This window comes from Phodopus roborovskii, unplaced genomic scaffold (genome assembly GCF_943737965.1).
Source record: "Phodopus roborovskii unplaced genomic scaffold, PHOROB, whole genome shotgun sequence".
NCBI lineage: Eukaryota > Metazoa > Chordata > Mammalia > Rodentia > Cricetidae > Phodopus > Phodopus roborovskii.
Genome location: NW_026126525.1, coordinates 28,620,001 through 28,638,125, shown reverse-complemented (window position 1 = coordinate 28,638,125; position 18,125 = coordinate 28,620,001). Strand labels below are relative to the sequence as shown.

Here is an 18,125-nt window from a genome sequence, read left to right as displayed (position 1 = left end):
GGATGGTGACATGTGTCATCAATTGGGCAAAATACCTCTATTTCAGCATCATGTGGGGGAAAGGTAGGTGGCTAACATGTTGGCAGCCTTCCTTGCTCTTGGACTCTATCACAGATATGAAGAGAACTAAGGAGGGAAGAAGGTCTTCACACATCACCCTCCATGTGGGCACAGATTAAGGACCAAGACAGAGGAGATCCCACCCAACCCTTCAGAACCAGGGCACGGGGACCTCAGACAGCAATTAGAATAAGCTATGACTGGGACTCAGAAGTGGGAAAGTGAACAAGCTGGCCAGGGATTCGGACCCCATCACTTCTTGATGATTTGCACTAGATAGTTCTTGTTGTAGGAAAAGTAGGAAGGCTAGTGGAGTCTGAACGGGAGGAGCCACGGCAGAAGGAACAGAGTTCTCCATTCAGTGCTTCTCACAGCACCTCCCCAGTGTGACAGAGACATCCTAGATGTTGACTTCAAGTGCTTCCTAGAAGGGCCAGGGTGAAGGAATGTTTCTTACCTGTTTCATCTTGCATCCACTGTGTGCCCTTTGGTGTTTCGTATTCTTTTAGGGAATCCTATTCTGTTTCACCTGTGTGAAGGAGCAAGCAAAGGATTCCTGTCTGCATAAGCCACATCCTCACCAGAGGAACAAGTGTAAGGAGCTGTTGAGAGAGGAGGCATCAGAGCCACAGAGTCCTAATGGAAAACGAGACTCAGTGTCTGGCCACTCAGGAGTTCTCTTTCAAGAGTTTGTCATTTAATAAGGATAAGGGACTTGCATTGGTGGCACATGCCTTTAGTCCCAGCACTCAGGAGGCAGAGACAGTTGGATCTCTGTGAGTTCGAGGCCAGCCTGGTCTACAGAGCAAGTTCCAGGACAGCCTCCAAAGCAATACCTGTCTCGAAAAACAAAACAAAACAAAAAACAAAACAACAACAACAACAACAACAAAACAAAAACAAAGACAAAAAAAGGAAAGGATAAAGATATTGATGAGCATGGTGCTGCAAGACTGTAATTTCATTACTAGAAGGTTGAAGCAGGGCTGTAAGTTCGAGGCTAGCCTGGGTTACTTACTGAGTGAATTCATATCTCCAGAAAACGAATGAAAGGAGGGAGGACAAGAGAGAAGGGAGGGGAGAAGGAGGGGGAGATCAAGTGTACCTTCGCTTTATGATGCTCTGCCTATGAATTCTGGGAGCACTCCCCCGCGCCCTCCAGTCATGAGGCAGGTAGGTGCACGTAGGAAGCTCTGAGGAAATGTGATGTCACTTTATTGAGGCCCAATTAGAGCTGAGTTATATAGTGTTGCTCTTTAAAGATTAATTTTGATTGTCTTTATTCATGTGTATGTGTGATTGTGCACATGCATGTGGGTTCCCTCAGAGACCAGAAGAGGGTATCAGATCCCCCAGAGCTAGAGTTACATGTGTTTGTAAGCCACCTGAAGTGGTGCTGGCAAAAAAGTTGGTCCTCTGGAAGAACAGCAAATGCTCTTAGCCAATGAACCGTCTCTCCTGGTAGAGTCTTACAGCTTTAAGTTGAGAAATAAATGCAAAAAGTAGAAGTTGAACAGGGCTAAAAGCCCAAGAAATAATGAAAAGCACTTCAAGGCCTCTCTGCCACCTCACAAGGTCAGAACGATGGTGCCACCTCCCGGCGACGCCTGAAAATGCTTCCCTTGTGTTCACCAGAACCGTTTTAACTCACATGGGGCTCGCCCTCTTGACATCTTTTACACTGAGTGCAGGTCGTAACTTGTTGATACAGATAAGGTTTAAGCATAGTTTAATTTCCCCTGCTTTCCTTCCCCAGTCTTTGGATACACTCTCAGCTCTCTTACGTGATTGGATGGAATAACAAATTGGGGAGGGACTTGGAGGTGGGACCACTTGGGAAACTCCCTCAGACATGTACCCCCAGATGAGTGACAGTCTGGCACATGCATGTTCCTGGAGCTAACTTGTGTTTTTAAAGCATGAGCTGTTGAAGAATGGTTGGCTGTTGCTAGGATACAGTTTATATACTGAGTCCAAGAGTCATTAAATGATATGAAGAATTGAGCTAGACATTGGATAGGGTTGGGGACTCTGGTCAGGCAAGCTCACTTTCAGGAACACACTCGTTTTGTAAAGGTGCGAAGATAGGCATGAATATAATATTTTATCTTCTGATACAGTTAGGTATTGAAAGGCTACAAGAGGGCTTAAGATGGAGAGACTTTGTCTGGTCCAAACGGATGTGGGATGGCTTTGTGGGAGATGGGCCATTAGCACTGAAGCATGTGTAGCATCCTGGCAGATGGAGATGGCTGGATAGGAGCTGGATAGTAGCAGGGAGGAAGAGAAGAGTGTGCACACTGGGCCAGGAAGGAATCCAGCTAGCTCCAAGGTGGGGGCCTGACGGGTTAAGATGTGTTCCAGGCAAAAATGACCAAGCAAATCAACAGTGCTAGGCAGGTTGTGTAGTCATGTCACAAGAGTTTCATTGCCAAATTAAAGGAGTTAAATGTCTTTCTGTGAACAGATTTGAGGTAGTAAGCAGTGAACGAAACATTTACCAGGGGAATAGCACCAGATTTCTATTTGGGGGGGATTAATTTAGCAATCAGAAGTGTGGATTCCAGAGGCTTCTGGAAAAATGGCAAGTGCACCAGAGAAAACACAGGGTGAGGTGGGCAGTGTGCACTAGGTGCTTGGGGACTTGTCACTTAGGCTACCTCACTTACTCTGTGTTGCTGAGTGTTTCAAATAGCCCGGAGGGACATGGACATATTTTTAAATGTCATATTCAAATCTAAAACACATGCATGCACCCCCCACACTTCATGGAATTGGACATACACACACACACACACACACACAAAACAACAACAACAACAGCACACACACACACACACACACACACACACACACACACACACACACACACGCTTTCCTGGCATGCACAAGGCCCTGGGCACCAAGAATGATTTCCATTTCCAGCATCACAAACAAAATAACCACAAAGCAAACAAAACTACTTGGAAAAAAATTCCCTCTTAAAATATATTTGAGAAGAAGAAAGTTGATTTAGAGGGAAAATCTCAGCAGGTGGAGAAGCATGGATCCCAAAGTCAGCCTGGTCAGTAGCAAATCACAACCAGTCTTGTTCTGAATGCGACAAATTTTCCATGCCCAGTTCACCCAAAGCTGGCATTTTCAGCCTTTTATCTTCAGTGGTGCATGAAAAGCCCCAGCTAAAGAGATTTTAGGATTAGAGAGAAAAGTGGAAAAAACCTTCCAGGATCAAAGCAGCCCCAGCATACCAGCATGGACCTCGTGCTCTGGAAAGACATGTTCTGTGGTCCTCTTGGGTGAAGTGCTTGGGAGGAGAGGTAGCTAAAAGCACCATCCTTCTGTCCTGTGACAGACAGTTGCTCACCCAGGAATCCACTTAAGTCGCTGGATGCTGGAGATCTGCTCTGGTGTGCTTTTGCTGACTTTCCAAGCACATGCCTGATTGCCTCTGGGGCAGGAGAACCAAGGACTAAGGGACACTTATGGGAACAACAATATCTTATTTGACTATATACTGATGTGTCCCTTTTATTTATATTAATTTTGAGAAAGGGTCTAGAATAATCTAGTCTGCCTTCTCACCCCTGCTTTCCTTCCCCTGTCTTTGGATACACTCTCAGCTCCCTTACGTGATTGGATGGAATAACAAACTGGGGAGGGACTTGGAGGTGGGACCACTTGGGAAACTCCCTCAGACATGTACCCCCAGATGAGTGACAGTCTGGAGCAATGGATGACATTGACTTTTTTCTTTTTCAGGAGGATTGAACCCAGGGTTTTGTGTATGCCAGGCAAGTGCTCTACCACTGAGCCGCAGTCCCTGCCTCATCTTTAACTTCTGTTCTCTTGCATCCACTTCCTGAGTTCTGTGTTTCAGGCATGTGTGACCGTGCCAGTATATTCATTGCTGGGGATGGAAACCAGGGCTTGGTTGATGCTAGGTAAGCACTCTACCCACATAGTTCTCAGCTGCCACTTGTCCTTAAATTATCCTTTATGATAGGCATGTCCTTTCTGTTCAAAACGTAAATACAAACACTCCAAGGCACAAGAAATTCATATCTAAGTGTCTGCTCAGTGTGGAGTGTTCCCTACCTGTTTTAATACTCTCAGCCTCTGGTCTTTTCTGAACTTGCACAAAGATACACTTGATGACAGTGGGATCAGACTAGGCATTTTCCTATCTTCTTGTACCATTTATGAGGGTTTCATGGTCATTTTCCCATGTTATCCTGGATTCTCACTAATACTTCTGTCCACACGGAGGGGTGTACTATAATTTAATCACTTCTTACACTGGACTTTTAATTTGCACCTACTATTTTTGTATGATAATAAATATGTTAGGAGTGTTTTCCTCCTCACGAATGGGGGATTTTTCTTGGTGTCTTTTGTCATCTTCCTCATGGGGTAATTTGCATATTCTTTAGCATTTCATATACAAGTAGATTATTCATTATCTCATCAGTTGTGAGTTCCTTGAGAAATAAGCATCCTATACAAATTCTTAGTTTTACAAAGATCCTATGACTTTGTACCAACTCAGAACAGTAACACAAAAGAAATACAGCTCTATTGAGATGAGATTTACACAGTATAAAATTCACCTTAAGTGTACAACTCTGTCTTTGTTTGTTTGTTTGTTTGTTTGCTTGTTTGAGACAAGGTCTCTTTCTTTAGCCCAGACTGACCTCAGATTTCCTAAGCAGTCCAGGCTAGCCTTGATCTCCCTGTGTTCCTCTGTGTGTGTGTGTGAGAGAGAGAGAGAGAGAGAGATTGAGAGAGAGAGATATCAGAAAACCAGAGTGTTCTGAAGTGATTATGAAACATAGTCTTACACAGGCACAGAACTGTAAGTCGGCCTGTGGGACATACATGTGGGCAAACATGACTGCTTCAGCAGTTCATGTTCTAATGTGGGATGGTGACATGCTTGAGTTCTATATCTTTCCAACTGTGTTTACAGGATGACATTCCTTCAAGACAGCAAACACACATTCAGTTAACCCCACTCTTGATGCTTCACATGGGATCTGTCTGGTTTTCACTAGGGTCCCCTAAAAAGAGTGCATTTAAGGTGTCTTGGGAGGTCCTGTGACGGACAGAGCCAAGAAGGTTTCATGAAAAAAGGAAATGGTGTATGTGCTAGGACTCAGACACAATGGCTGGGAAGAGAATTCTAGAACAGACGAAGTACAAACATGCAACTGTATGAAGGATGGTGACCTCGGAAACAGGAAAGGGAAGTTGAGAAGGTCCTGTCAGGTTGCTTGATTTTCACAGTAAGAGGAGGCAGTGTCTTCATGCAATGAAGCAGAAGGAGGAACCTGGGTCCAAGCAGGCTTCAGAAGTGTGGAGTGGGATTCAAGAGCTCAAACAGACATGTGATGTGAGGACTTGAGTCATGGTGGGCTATGCAAATGGAGCTATGAGTAAATACTGGACCATAACGTTACAATTCCATTAATTTCTTATATTTTTGGTTGTGAGCCTTTCCTTTAACTGCTGAGCCATCTCTCCAGCCCCAATTCCATTAATTTCTTAAGCATCCTGTTAAGCACAATGTTTTCATGACTTATAGTCTACCAAGCATTATTTTTTTTTTTTTTAGAATTTAGTCAATAAGCACCTACTGTTATTATTTTATTTCGTGTGTATGGGTGTTTTGCCTGCATGTATGTCTGTGTACTATGTGTGTGCCTGATGCCCTTGGAGGCCAGAAGAGGGCATCAGTTTCCCTGGAACTAGAATTACAGATAGTTGTAAGACACCATGTGGCTGCTGGGAATCAGACTGAGGTCCTGTGGGGGAGCAGTCACTGCTCTTAACCACCGAGCCATCTCTTGAACTGAGTCAACAAGTATTACATGTTGCTTTAGTCTTTGATAACACATCAGTGGGTCAGGCTTACTTTCAGACTTTTGCACATTTGTACTGTAGTGGAGGGAGACAACAGAAGAGAATAGTAGTGAAAATGAATGTGGCATCAGCAGAAACTAGCATGCCTAGTTACCTTGGTTTAAAACTTTGCTAAAAATAATGAGCAAGCATAGACAAGGGCGGCATGTTAGCCAGCTACTTCAACTAGTCTCCTTACAAATAATGCAAAATCTAAGATTAAGTTTCAAATCTCCCTTCTCTAAAAGAGAACTGAGTTTAAAAGGTCTTATTGCATCAAAGGAAGCAATTATTAAACACACTGTGAAAATGCTTAGGATATTTCAACACAAAGCACATTAACTCTTAATTTCCAGTGATCATGCTGAGAGTCAGGGAGTCTCGGTAACAAGAGGTTAACACACTTGTTTTTCTCTTCAATGTATTTATGCATGTAATGAGATGCCCAAAATGCTAAGATAAATAAGATACCAGCATCCCTTCCTTTGATAGAATCTCTCTGTGTAACCCAGGCTAACATGGAACTCATGATCCCCCTGCTTCAGCCTCCCAACTACTATGTCTACAATGGTCCACACCACTGGAGGAAACAGATCCAGCAGCAGGAATTCTGATTCTGAGTACTGAGTACTGAGTGTGCTGAGCCTGGCTTGGAGGGGTGGGGAAGTTTTCATAATATCACCAGTAGTTTTCCAACCTCCTTTGAAGGATTGTTTCTCGGGGATGTGTTGCTCTGCTGAGGTAGAAGGAGCTGCATTTAAAAGGCGAGAGGATGTAGGTGTGGAGAAATCAGTACAGAAGGAACTCATATGTATTGAGTCCTGGCAGCGAGGATCCATGCATGAGCAGATGCTCCACAAGTATTTGGTGACTAATCTTCCTTCAGAAAAGGACGTTGTGGCCATTGCACAGGTCAAGGAAGCAAGGCACAGGGGAGGAAATAGTTGACAGAGTCACTAATAGGCTTAGGGTCTCTCCACTAACAAGCTGTGACAAAAGTTCCTGTGTGTAGCTAAAGTATTTAGAGTCCTAGTGAAGGAACAGAGTGGACGCTATAGACAGAGGTGAACTTAGGAGCAATAAGGGCTCAGCAGTCCTTAAATGGCCTGAGCACAGTATATACCCAGAGAAGCCACTTAAGATCGTAGAGTCGGGGAAATACAGCTCTGTGTTTTAGGGAGAAAAGTGTGGTGGGGAGGAAGCTGGGCAGGTGGGGTAGTGGGGATGAAAGGCTGGAGACAGGAAACGGTGATCAGGGCTAATGTAGAGGAATGTGAGGTTGAGTTGGGAGACCGGCAGTGAATACAGGCTAACGGGACGGGAAGAGTGGAAGAAATGTCCCCTCCCCTTGTGATGGTATGGTGTCCATGGAGCTTTGGTGCATGGCACTGCCATCACCATAATGGATAAATCAAAAAGGGAATGTGGGTGGTGATGAGGAGGGATTGTAGACTCAGCGAGTGAAGACATCGAGGGGAGATGGATGCATGAAGTGCAGGGAAGGTGAGCCGAGCAAAGAACAGGGCAACAACACAGGGCAGGATTTCCTGGCTCTGAGGGACAGCTGAAGCTAGAAAGAGGAGTGAACTGAGGAGGAGGGGGAGGAGAGAGACAGAAGAAGGGGAATCTGGAGAAGTGTTGTTGGGAGGGAGAAGCGCAGGAAGTAGAGGGAAGGAGGAAGAGGTGGCCAATGGGAGGAGGTGGCTGATGGGAAGAGGTGGCTGATGGGAGGAGATGGATGGTGGGAAGAGGTGGCTGATGGGAGGAGGTGGCTGAAGGGAGGTTCCTGGAGGCCTCCCTGAGACAGGCTTCCTAGGATCTCAGAGCTGAAGCTGCAGTAAGGCCTAGGGATGGGAGATTAGTGGGTGGGAATGAATGCACTCTCTGTTCTCAGAGAGCTTGACCAGCAGAGGCCAACTCAGGGGTAACCGTGGGCAAGAAGAGTCTCAGAGGCTCAGCACTGGCTGCTGTCCTGATATCTCTACAATAGGGAAGCAGAGCTCTTCTCTGTTTTCTCTGGGGCAGCATGGTATTCTCAGTTGAGGGAGGGAGTTGCCAACGGTCCTATCTTCCTCCCCCTCTTGTTTAAAGACTAGACAAAGCTTTTCTTGGTGGGGAGAGGTGATGGCCTACTGACTATTTTAGAGTGATGTTCTCAGGAAGGGAGCCAGGCAGATTGGGCTTGTAGCAGAAGGCAGCTAGGTGACAGACAGGCTGCTGAACTCGACTATGTCGCTGATACTGTGAATTCAGGTTTCCAGCCCTGTGGCAGATATCTAAAATAATCAGCTTACATAGATAAAAAGGTCTGTTTTGGCTCCCAGGTTTATTTTGTTTGTTTCAGTCCATGATTGGTTGATCAGGTCTGGTGTGTGTGTGTGTGTGTGTGTGTGTGTGTGTGTGTGTGTGTGTGTGTATTGTCTTCCTCAATTGCTTTCCACCTTATTTTTGGAGATGGTTTTTCAGTCAAAAATTCAGCTAGACTGGGCAAGCCTCAGGATCTTCCTGTCTCCGGCTTCCCAATCCTGGGATTATCAGCATTCGATACTATATTGATTATTATATATTACATTATTACAAATAAGCTATTCAATGCCCAGCTTTCTTTTTAAACTTGAGCGCTAAACTTGGGTTCTGGGGATTGAACTCGGGTCCTCACTCATATATGGCAAGCATTTTCCTGACTGGTGTCACCAGCCCCAGCTGTTGCTTCTGAGTTTCTGGTAAGGGAGCATAGTGTGGCAGCAGAGAGTGAAGATGGGAACAGAGGGAAGCGGGTGGCTACAACTACTCACCTCATTGCCAGGAGCGGGGGGGGGGGGATGGAGGGAGGGAGCCCCTTGCCATGCCCTTTAACAGCACACCTCAGTGACCTAATTTCCTCCCATCAGAGCCCAGTTTCCCATCTCCCAACAGTGCCATGGGAAGGGACCAGGCTTCTTACCACACTGATCTTTGAGGGACATTTAGGATCTAAACAACACCAGTAAGTTGTATAATTGCTGTGACCCAGCTTCCTCATCACACAAGTCAGGAAATAGCATCACTTCATGGCATCACCGGTGAGCGTTATTCAAGTCAGTACAATTGCATGGACCGTGGAACACTGGCTGGCATGGAGCAGGCCCTGTGGACCTGTGGCTCTAACTATTGATACTTCGTTCTTTCTGGACTTTTGGCCTTTGGTGTTGAGAAGGGCCTGAGCTGTTGCCTGGGTGTGAGCTTTGCACATGTTCCTTGTAGTAGCTTTGGCCGTTCATCCCAGGACATGCTTTTAGTTTTGTATGGGACAGAACCTGCAAATGAGAATTTGTTTCTGAAGACTAGAAGAAGCTGTCCTTACTTAGATGCAAGTACAGCGACCTCTTTTGAAGAGCAATAAAGATTCATTTTAAAAAACCACTTAATGTCATAAAACTGCAAAGTGTACACACTGAAAAGCAGCGGGTTACAGCACGGGTGAAGGTTGGCACACTACTTCATGAACACGGCCTCCTAATCTACAGGGGAGTTACAGGCGCAGTTCATAGCTTTTCACCAAGCATAGTATGCCTTTACTCCCACCACTTGGGAGGCAGAGACAGGAGGGTCTCTGTGAGTTCAAGACCAGCCTGGTCTGCATAGTGAATTCCAGAACAAATATATATATAAATATATATATATACATATATATATATATATCTTATCTAGAAAGTATTTACTTTTGATAAGTATTTATTTTGATAAATAAATAAATCTTGATGGTTTCCACTACAAATGCTTGCTTTGGAATTGCTGTACCACACTACCACCTGCTGGCCAGCATTTAGTATAGCTTAGGTCCTTCTTGGTGACCACAGTGATCTATCTCTTCCTATTTAGGAGCTACACAGCTATGGACTGATACTCTGGAGTGGGAGAGGAGGGCTTTAGCCTCAGCCTTTGTGTAACTTGTGGCTTATTCAGTTCTCAGGATGCATTTTAACGTTTAACACACTCTCTCACACACACATGCACGCACACATGCACATACAATTACAAATACAAAATCAGATGTGGAGAAAAAATATTTTAGGATAGGGAAAGGAAATTACGGTAAGTTATACATTTCCAGACTGGTAACTATCACAAGTAGCTCACAACACAAAAAGGCCACTTTAAACGGTAATTAACTGCCTCACACACCTCTTCTAACAGTCTTTCCTCTATATTAAAAGCTCTTTGTCTCTTCATTTAAAAGAGATGGCTCATTGTATTGTGGTTTAATAAGGATCAGGATGAACAATTAGGCCAAACAGATGTTTATTCAGGGAGAAATAACTTACAACATAGACAGATGGACACCAGCAGGTTCCTGGTCCCAAGGATGCCTCCAGAAGTGCTCCTGTCCCGGTGCTGCAAGCAAGAGAGCACTCCTGCTCCTCCTCAGACCTAGTTCTGCAGGTCACTTCCGTCCCTGGCTCCACCCCCAATGGGCGTGGTCAGCTCCACAGAAGGAGACAAAGTGAATATCCCACTACAATTCCCCTTTTAGTCTAAAGAAAAGATTTAGGCTTGATACAAAACTATATACAAAACAGTGAATAACAAGTGTGCTCTAAGAAAAGGAAAATCGAGAACAAAACAACCTACATATCTAGTCCTAGGGTGAAGGCATAATGGAGTTTACAATAGAGTTGTCCTAAGCTGGAAAACTTAAGTCTAGTACCTAATATATCTAACTAGGAAGAGAGAATAATAGTTGTGATAGTTTAATCTTCAACCTCATCAAGACCTGAGAAGGATAATATATAAACTCTAGAAATGACAGAGACATCTTGCTACCTGGTCAGGCACCTGAAGTTCTTCTGTAATGTTTCATCTTCAGCCCATAGGCCATAGTGTGTCTGGCAGACTCCTCAGCAAAGCAGGAAACTTTAAACTGTCCATCTGTAGCAGTTTGTCAGTCATTTTTCTCTGTGTCCAGCAGACTGTCTGGCAAACTCTTCCATGAAGCAGGAACTCTGTAGCAATGTCCATTTTGTATCAGCAGTCACTTTCCTGTGGGTCCTGCATGTCCAGTTTATACAGCATAAAGTCAAACAGTCCAGACAAGAGCAGCATCTTGTCCAAATGGCTAGTCTTCACCCTCCGTTCTCCCTGCCCGTCGTGCCCAGGGGCTGTCGCGGCCGCAGACACCGTGTCATCTCTGTCCCCTCTCATTCTCCATGCAGGACACGTAGACATGCCTCCACGTGTCCTTAAGCAGAGATGAATAATACTGTAGCTACTCACTTCAAGTAGTGGAAGAAATACAAGGAAGGCTCTAAGCTTTGTTGCAGAGTTGCAGAGCATGATGTTTTCCTTAGGTGATGCTAGGAGGCCTCTCCATGAAACAGCAGTTTTGGTAGAAGATGTGGTTCACACACAACTAATTAATCTGTTACAGCAAGCTGCAGAAGTCTCTCAGCTGCGGAGAACAAGGGTGATATCTGCTGAAGATCTTCTGTTCTTGATGAGAAAAGATAAGAAAAAACTTAGAAGATTTCTAAAATACATGTTTATCTGAGACTACAAATCAAAGATCATCAAAGACATTGATGAGGATGAGCTCTTGGAAGAAAAACTGAGTGGCAGCAGCAGTACAAACAAGAGACAGAAAATTGCTCAGGATTTGATCAACTCTATTGACCAGACAGGAGAGCTTCTGGCAATGTTTGAGGACAACGAACTTGATGATGTTAAACAGGAAAGAATGGAGAGAGCAGAAAGGCAGACTCGAACTATGGATTCAGCTCAATATGCAGAATTCTGTGAAAGCCAACAGCTGAGCTTCTACTAATGTGGTTTGATCAAGCCAGAACCCCTGAAAGAATCGCAGGTGATTCAACATTCAAAACAGCTTAAACAAGGCAGACTTGCAGACTATAGCCAGGATTTCTGCATCTTCTTAGGATCCCCATGACAGCGCCTCCTACCAGCAGGAAGCAGTTTGGAAAGAACGATGCCCAAATTCCCAAATATTGTCTATAAATGTTTGTTTTCATTTAAATAGGCTTGATTTAAATGGTTAATGACCACAACAAAATTTTTTAAAGGTAAAAAGAGGATTATGGTATAGCTATGAATACTTTGCTTTGGAATGGATTTTCGTTTATTGATACAATTTAAGGTCAATTTTGTAATATGTATATTTCTCCTCTTGTTTAGGTATTGTGTTTATATAGCTCATTTACAATGTAATGTATAATTTAGTACAGATTATAGATAGTAACCTATAATAGTCAAAACTTACAGTGTTAGTTAGGATTTCTAGATATATAGAGATGTATTTAAGATGAATAGGCATTCTTCAAACCTTTTAAAGACCTACAGAATATGGCATTTAAAAAGGGGTTAGGGTTTTTCTTGACAGTGAGACACCACCTGCGTCAGAAAGGAAGATGGACATCAAAAAAACACGTATGGAGTTTGCTTCCAATATGGCAAGACTAGCCATTTGGACAAAATACTGCTCTTGTTTAGAATGTTCGACTTTATGCTGTATAAACTGGACATGCAGGACCCACAGGAAAGTGACTGCTGATACAAAATGGACATTGCTACAGAGTTCCTGCTTCATGGAAGAGTCTGCCAGACAGTCTGCTGGACACAGAGAAAAATGACTAACAAACTGCCACTACAGATGGACAGTTTAAAGTTTCCTGCTTTGCTGAGGAGTCTGCCAGACACACTATGGCCTATGGGCTGAAGATGAAACATTACAGAAGAACTTCAGGTGCCTGACCAGGTAGCAAGATGTCTCTGTCATTTCTAGAGTTTATATATTATCCTTCTCAGGTCTTTGATGGAGTTGAAGACAGATAGTTATGGTTATAGTTTTCCTTAGTTAGGATTAAAGATAAGTTATATATAGGACTTTAGACTCACAAAGATAGAATAGATGATGGAATATTTTCTTAAATCTTACTAAATGTTAATGAATTAATATTGTTAACTGTGATTCTTATTTGATAACTGTTGTGTTATATATTTTGCTATGTTAAGGTTAAAACCCTTCCTTTTATTTAGACAGAAAAGAGGAGATGATGGGAGATATCATTCTGTAAATACATTTCTCATACTGGTTAATGAATAAAGCACTGTTGGCCAATAGGAAAGCAAGATAGGTGGGACTAGGAGACAAGGAGGATTCGAGGAAGTAGTAAGGAGGAGTCAGCATGTAGAGACTGGGGAGAGCAGACGCCAGCCTCACTCTCTGGTAAGATGAGACTATGTGGAAATACTTAGATTAATAGAAATGGGTTAATACTTAAGACATAGTTACCTGATAAGAAACAAGTAACTGGCCAACATTATATTTCATATGATGTCTCACTGTGTTATTGTGGGCCGGTGACACTGTGGGTCCAGACCAGTGGCAGGAAAAACCTTACTCTTTGCATCAGTGCTTAAGGCACTGAACCTCAATGACTAACTCCGGCTCCATGAGATTTGATGACGCCCTCTGCTGAGTTCTTCAGGCATTTGCACTCACATATGTACATGTCCACACATATACACATATTTAAAAATAAAATAAATCTTTTTTTAAAAAAGGATATGACAACATTTTTATTACAAGAATAGGAAGTCAGTCAATTTAGATTTTCTTCTGTCCTGGTTCATCAACACCAGCTGATAGCTTATTGGTAGCATGTATATTTGGAAGATTGTGGTCAAATATGAGGATGTGGCTATCATCCATGTAAAGACTCCAGACTCTAGGATGGTATCTGGTGTCTTGTGCAGTGTCTAATCCTGAACACTAAACCTGTTGCACCTACCAGCTAGTCCATGATAATGTCTATCTTGTGTTTAAATTTATGTAGAAGTAGTGTTAGTTTTTTACATTTATTTATGTATTTTAGTTTTTTGGGGGGTAGTGCTTATGTATTGGTGAACACATCATGGTGTGTCTGCAGAGGTGAGGGAGAGGATGGTTGGAGAGGATGGTTGGTGGGAGCCAGGCCTTATTTTAGTTTTTTGGGGGTAGTGCATGTGTATTGGTGGATACATCATGGTGTGTCTGCAGAGGGGAGGGAGAGGAACCAGTCTTCTACCCTGTGGACTCTGGGATGTCGGGTTCACCGGCAAGGGTCTTTATCCAGACAGCCATGTAAAATTAGTGTGAAATTTAAATACCCTCAGTGTTCTTCTGATGATTTATGCTTCTACATTAATGGGATTATTCAACAGTCAAAAATGTATGTGTTACACTCTATTTGAAATGTATTTTTTTCTTGGTTAATTATTGCCTTTGGGATGATCTGAAATTTTTCATTTGTAACTTGCTTCTTAATGTCAGACTAATTTCTCCTGACTAATCACTCTTGCCTTTGGTCTTCAGAGTAATCATTTTGCTTCATATCCCACTGGCTTTTTTCTTTTGTCATAAAAATCTCAGCTCTTGAATAAAAGGAAGAGAAATAATATTTATAGCTTCTAACCTGATTTACGTACGCCCCTCCCCCAAAATATCCAAATTACAACGAAAGCATTCTCCAATTATTTTTTTCTTCTCAGAATCCCAAAGCCATCTACAATTACTCCAATGGCTTTGACACAAAAGAATGTGAAGGGAAGTTGATTTCTGAACCGATTATGGTTAAAATATCTTATTTTTCAAAACTCCATGTAAATACGTGGCCATGCAAACACATTGCTGGGGCCCCCAAAAAAGTGTTTTTACCACAGGAGATACGCCTCACTGAAATTCCTGTTACCCAGGAAGTGCCAGGATTTGGGAACAACTGGATCCTATTCTTACTTTTTGTGTGAAAAATAGACAACTCAGGGTTAGGGCTTTCCCCCCAAATGTACATTAGAAACAATGAACGAGAAAATAAGATTCTGGCTTAGTTTTGTGCTTGTAATGATTTGACCTTGGGTACATCAAGAAGCCTGGAACATCTGATGGGTGAAACTAGTAAGTTTCTAAGATGCTATTAAAGCTAACGCTGTGGACCTTATCTGTGATCATATATAAGTGGTTCTAAACCAGTACTTCTCAACCTGTGGGTCACGACCCATGGGGAAGGGTGTCAAACAACCCTTTCACAGGACTTACCTAGGGCCATCAAAAACACAGATATTGTATTATGATTCATAACAGCGGCAAAATTACAGTTATGAAGTAGCAATGAATATAATTTTATGGTTGGGGGTTACTACACCATGAGGAACTGCACTGGAAAGTTTGAGAACCGCTTAAATTGAGACCAAGAGAGATCATACCAGTGATTTAAAATGGAAGCTTGGCTGGGTGGTGGTGATGCACACCTCCCAGCACTCTGGAGAAAGATGCAGGCTGATCTCTGTGAATTCCAGGCCAGCATGGTCTATAGAGCGAGATCCAGGACAAGAAAAAGACAAAGAAAGAAAGACACCCCCACAAAACCAAACAAAAGCAAACAAACCCTTGTTATAATTCTTTGTAACTGATGTGATCCTTTTAATATGTGTACTCCCAGGTTGGAAAGTTTAGAAAATTTAGGTCTTAGTTAAAGGGCCTAAAAGATTGCTGTAGTCCTAGTCTTGGGTTCACCACTATGCTACTGTTATTCATATTTGGTTTGGTTTGGTTTGAGACCAAGCCTCACTGTAGCTCAGGCTGACTTTGAGCTTTTAGTCTTCTTGTGTTATGTTATTATCTCACCTAGAGTCTTACACTCTTCTGTTAAGAATACAGTTTCCTCACAGCCTTGCTCCGTGATCATTATCAGTGACTTAGTACTGCTAAATTAATATTGCATGCATGTATTTATGGGCACAAACACCAGTGTGTCACTGGGCTTTTTTATTTTTAAAAACTTGCCACCTACTTATTATTAAATAAAAGGCTTTCTCTTGTTATGATCTGCTTTGTATTTTTCAATGTCATTATCGCTTGGAAAATACTACATTGCCACCAGGCAGTTCTCTAAAACCATGTTCCCCACCCTCCTTCTCCAGCAGAAGGCACTGGGCTCTTATGCAAATCTATTCCTGCCTCCATGGAATCTGCTTTGCATCTCACAGCTCTCTGGAGGGAAGTGCCAGGGTTCTCCCTGCCACACCATTTTTGTCTTCCTTCCACATCTCCAGGATGATACACCTGGGACTGGAGATCAGGGCAAAAGAGTTTGCTGGGCTGCGATGTTCCACCTGGACACTGGGCCTATTGGGATAGTTAGAGTTCCTCCAGTTCACTGAGGCTCTTGTTGGAGCTGGCCTTAGTAACCAGCAGCCAGGGGAAGCACACCTCCTTCACCAATGCCGCAGAACTCTCGGCCCCCATTGACCAGGGAGTGCTTCTCCCTGCCAGATTACCGTGTTCAAGTCTCCCCAGGATGAGCTGATGCTCGAGAAGGAACTGCTGGTCTGTTTTATTTACCACTTTCCTCTTATTGTTCTGCCCCGTTCAAGAGCTCCGTGGATACAGCCAGCAGCCGGGACCTGCAGTTTTCTAGGACAGGGACTAATGGTGCATAAGACCCTGCTCATTTAACGCCCCTGTCCCTGTGTGGTGTGGCAGGTACTCTTCATCGTTTTGGATTTTGTTTCCTCAGTGTGCAATCAGCCAGGTTTCATTTTCTTCTCAGGATTCCCTCTGCATTGTCATTCCATGGCTCTTTCGTGGTAGGCATTGCACTAGAATCTCACAGACCCAGAGGCATCTCAAACTCTCAAAAGACTCACTGATGCATAGCTCTTTGATTTATTGTTTCATGTATTTTGCTTTGGCTCACACTATGTGCTAGCACTCAAATGCTCACTTAACTATGGAGGGTCAATTGCAGGCAAAAAGAACGAGCAAGCTTTGCCCAGCATCTGAAAGATTTGTGTATACCATGAGCTCAAATATGAATACCATGCGTTTACCCTAAAACTTCACATGCATTTTGCACTCAGCCCATAGTAGAGTCATGATATAGTTTTTGGGTTCTATTTTTAAATATGTGTGTGTGTATCTGTGTGTGGTTATTTGCATGTGAGAGTGCAGCTACTCACAGAGTCCAGAAGAGGGTGTCAGATCCCTGGGAGCTGGAATTATGGGAGGTCATTCTTCTATACTTATCCAAACCTGGCAATGAATAATTGTGATAAGGGATTTCCTAGTCCAATAATTTATCAATCTGAATGGATCGTGCTTAAAGCCCCATGGTGAGATGATAGCATTTGCAGACTCATAAAATTAAAACAAGCCAACAAACCTGCTTGACTACATTCCTTTTTAGAAACTGTTGATGTAAATGAGCCAAGACCCAAATGTGGGAACTGTAAATCATCTCCACACCACAGGGACACATGTCTTATACAATAACATATCATTGATTTTAATTTCAAATTGTCCTAAGACATTTTTGTGAAATAACTGAACAACTATACCAAATAGGAGGAAGCATGTGTGATTGTGTATAAGGGCAGCAACTAATATAAGAGTGAGGGTTTAAAATCTCATATGACAAAAAAATCAGTAATTCAAAAAAATTTCAAAATCAAGAAAAGGTTAATTTGGAATCAAACATGGAAGCAACAGTCTAGGAGATGTTTGTCTCTGGAGAGCCGGATGCAGATGAGAAGCTGGGGGTGGGGGGTAGGGGGTAAGGGGTGCTAAGGGAAGGGTCTTCATCCTCATTGTGTGACACTGAAATCAGACACTCTAGGCAGGAACTGGTCCTGAGCAGGTCCTGAAAGTAAAGTTTGCCATAGCAATTTCCCTCTTTGACAGATTTAAACATTTCTTCAATTTAACCACAAACTTGTTTTAAAGTTTATTCTGTTTGTGTACATGCGTCTTTGTATGGGTATGTGCATGTGTGGTGCAGGCCCTTTCAGAGTCCAGGAGAGGGCGCCAGATCACTGGAACCTGGAGTTACAGGTGGTTGTGGGCCTCTGGATATCGGTGCTGGGACTGAACTGGGGTCCTTTGCAATTATACTAAGAAAAAAAAATGCTTTTTAGTTTTTATTTCTTTATTTTTGAGTAAAGTCTCACTATATAGCCCAGGTAAGTCTGTAACTTAATATGTAGTCCAGGCTGGCTTTGAACTCATGATCCTTCTGTCTCAGCAGCTTGAATTCTATGACTGAAGATGTGCATTATAAAGTCTTAATCATTTTAGTTGGTTTTCAGTAAGCATGCATAGAGAGTTCCATTATGAGTATAGGCTGTATATACAGCACTGT

General features: G+C 43.0%; 1 protein-coding gene and 1 pseudogene across 1 annotated transcript in view; one reads left to right on the top strand and one right to left on the bottom strand.

Annotated features, from left to right (window-relative positions):
* Ociad2 (OCIA domain containing 2) overlaps positions 1 to 18,125 on the bottom strand; it is an 844,164-nt gene that overhangs the window by 51,655 nt on the left and 774,384 nt on the right. The gene's annotated exons all lie outside the window — the stretch shown is intronic.
* LOC127232131 (transcription initiation protein SPT3 homolog) lies at positions 11,215 to 11,758 on the top strand (annotated as a pseudogene).